The sequence below is a fragment of the Portunus trituberculatus genome, chromosome 11 (genome assembly GCF_017591435.1).
Source record: "Portunus trituberculatus isolate SZX2019 chromosome 11, ASM1759143v1, whole genome shotgun sequence".
NCBI classification, from domain to species: Eukaryota; Metazoa; Arthropoda; class Malacostraca; order Decapoda; family Portunidae; genus Portunus; species Portunus trituberculatus.
Window position 1 is genome coordinate 1,210,877 of NC_059265.1, and position 2,623 is coordinate 1,213,499.

A 2,623-nucleotide genomic window follows, 5' to 3' on the forward strand; every position below is an offset into this window, starting at 1 on the left:
GATGTTATTGAGTTTTTAAGAGGGTTTGGGTATGTGTGGTTTGTCGTGGGTGTGTGTAAGAGTGAATTGGGCCTATACAAGGATTTTTCAGTATGTTTTGAGGCCATCAACAGGCTAGCTCAGTGTCAGTGGGCCCTTATAACAAGTGTCCATTATTGATTACCCGCTTCGTTCCCAGGTGACGACAGGCAGAATGAGGTGGACGTGGCGGAGGCTGTGGGCGGTCAATTCACGGCGCAGATTACCCACACCTTGCACCACGCTGACTGCCCGCCGCTGTTCACTAAAGTCGGGCAAGCCTGTGTCTCCGTGTTCTGCCCTGGATATAGGAGTAAAGGAAGTTGTGGTTTTGTTGTTGTTGTTGTTGTTTTTCTGTTAAGATTTGTTTGCTCTCTCTCTCTCTCTCTCTCTCTCTCTCTCTCTCTCTCTCTCTCTCTCTCTCTCTCTCTCTCTCTCTCTCTCTCTCTCTCTCTTCTCTTCTACTACTACTTCTTCTACTACTACTACTACTACTACTACTACTACTACTACTACTACGTTCTTTGAGTGAGGATAGGTAGTGTCAGGTCACGACGCGTTACGTCAGCAGGTTCCCACGCCTGTCCCTTCTTGCATATATTCTGACCTGCTCTGTTTGGTGAGGTGACGTGGGGCAAGGCTTACCCACCAGTTGTATGGCTCTATCGGGGCGATGTGATGCAGCTGAACATTCATTTATCCTTCTACGCCACCCTCGTGCAACACTTCAACCACCACCGTCAGTGTGTGTGTGTGTGTGTGTGTGTGTAGGGATGATATTGGTAACTTGGGTGTCTGTAATGTGTTTTGGGTGAGCTTTTTATATTTTGAGGTGTTGCAGGGTGTTTTGTGTTAGTTTTGAGTGATTTAAGTTGTTTGTGTGTGTGTCAGTTGTGTATGGTGTGTTTTGTGGTGTGGTGTCAGTATTGGTGCATACTGTGTGCTTGTAGTGAATTGTAAGTGCGTTTATTGGTACTATGAGGTTTTTCATGTTGGCAGTATCCAAGGGGATTTGACAAAGCTAGGTTCAATGATTTCAAATTGTTGACCATTATAACAGGTTCGGCAGTGTTCCAAATTGATATGGACAGTAAACTGAACAATTGTTTTGGTATTTTGTAAGCACGATCGACAATTTGGAAGTGATCATTGAGTGGGTAGGTTTGTGTGTGGGTGGGGTTAATTCACAGTACATAAGCCGGAGAACATTAAGATGAAAATAATGACAAATATTTAATGTGATTCGCAATGTACATAGAGGTGGATGAAATTGAGCAACCTTGCTTATTGTAGGCAACATTAATGAGGACCTTTGACTGTCTGTGTGGGAGTGTAAATTTTGTTGTTTGTCGGTTACTTGTATTTCAAGGAAACACGGAGAGCTAAGATGAACAGCATTGTGGTAACTTACTGCTAGGGTTTCTCTCTTAAAACACCATCTAGTCAATCTAAATTTACCTTACGATAGTCTAAACCATGAATAATAGTGATGTTAAAATACAAAGCCAGCATTTCACCCACAGAGTGCAATAGTGGCAGAGCTGCAGACGACCCCCACACGGAAGAGCAACAACAATCAGTCAGTCAGTCAGTCAGTCAGTCAGTCAGTCAGTCAGTCCCACAGTGCTGGCAGTGGTATTCCGAAGCAGCGCATGTGTGACGGCATCAATGATTGCTGCAGTAACGGAGAGGTGAGGAGAAGGCCTTGCTTTTGTCAGTATCTAACATAAGGCTTAACTCATGCCCTGAACTCCTTTGTTTCATATAAAAGTTGCAGATTTTCTTACATTGTATACACTACAATACAAAATCACAACTTGACACTACTGAAGCAAATGCCTTTCTTGTGGCAGGATGAGTTTGTGCAGCTGTGTGGCATTGAGGAGTGCCGGGAGAAGAATGTCGGGTGTGTGTGAGCCTGTTTACATCAACACTCGAGAGTCATACTACTGCCAGTGCCGGCCATGCAGGGTACAGACACGTGTCAGAAAGTTCAAGTGTGAAGGTGAGGCCTCCTGAACTGTCAATGTCACTCTACGGTCTGTCTTCTTAAACTTGTCAGTCCTTCACCTCTTCATTTAGCAGCAGCCTAAAGAAGTTAGTGTGGTATTTTGTTATTGTTGGCATACATCAACATGCATTTTGTCTCACGAGTATTACTAAGATCAGTGATTTACGGATAGGTTGTTCTTTATGATTAAGTATAATTTAATCTTGCCATATGCATTTGTCATGAGTACTGATATAATTTTGTAGTTTTCCTCAACGTATTGTTGAATGTGTTCCTGGAATGCGTGTAAATCTATCCTTAAGTTGTAATAAATCTGTGTTTCTGAGAGTGTAATTCTCCACCCTCAGACGTTGACGAGTGCGTGGAGTCGCCCAGATCCTCTCCTGTGGACCATCCCTCAGCAGTGTTCGATCCGCCCAGCAGCAGCAACGGTCAGGAGAAGGCGGTCATTGAAGTGTCAAGTCCCCAAGCTGGCACGGTGGTGGGTGTTGTGCTGGGCTCCCTTGGGGTTCTTTGCCTAGCTGTTGGGGTAAGTCAAATAGTTTTTCACTTCTTTATACTGTGGGGTCTTGCTCTGGTTGTGTTGTGGCTGTG

At 44.3% G+C, this 2,623-nt stretch overlaps 1 long non-coding RNA gene across 1 annotated transcript; it reads left to right on the forward strand.

Moving 5' to 3' along the window:
* Positions 1 to 1,011: 1,011 nt before the first annotated feature.
* Positions 1,012 to 2,421, forward strand: LOC123502317. The gene is made up of 3 exons (XR_006673930.1): positions 1,012 to 1,709; positions 1,872 to 2,023; positions 2,377 to 2,421. It is a non-coding gene; the product is annotated as an uncharacterized LOC123502317 (long non-coding RNA).
* The last annotated feature ends 202 nt before the right edge of the window (positions 2,422 to 2,623 follow it).